A 302-nucleotide genomic window follows, 5' to 3' on the forward strand; every position below is an offset into this window, starting at 1 on the left:
AACAGTGGAAACTAATCCCGTATTTTCTAATAATATTACCAAGGGGCAACATGTATATTGAAAATAGCAGTGGACCTAGGACAGATCCTTGTGGCATTCCATACTTCACTGGCGATAATTGAGATGACTCCCCCTTTAAATAAACAAAGTGGTAGTGAGCGGACAGGTAGGATCTAAACCATCTTAAAACCTGCCCTTGAATACCTGTATAGTTTTGTAATCGATCTATGAGTATGTCATGATCTATACTGTCAAACGCAGCACTAAGATCAAGTAAAACTAGCAATGAGATACAGCCTTGG

The sequence above is a fragment of the Sinocyclocheilus anshuiensis genome, unplaced genomic scaffold (assembly GCF_001515605.1).
Source record: "Sinocyclocheilus anshuiensis isolate Anshui unplaced genomic scaffold, SAMN03320099.WGS_v1.1 scaffold497, whole genome shotgun sequence".
Taxonomy (NCBI): Eukaryota; Metazoa; Chordata; class Actinopteri; order Cypriniformes; family Cyprinidae; genus Sinocyclocheilus; species Sinocyclocheilus anshuiensis.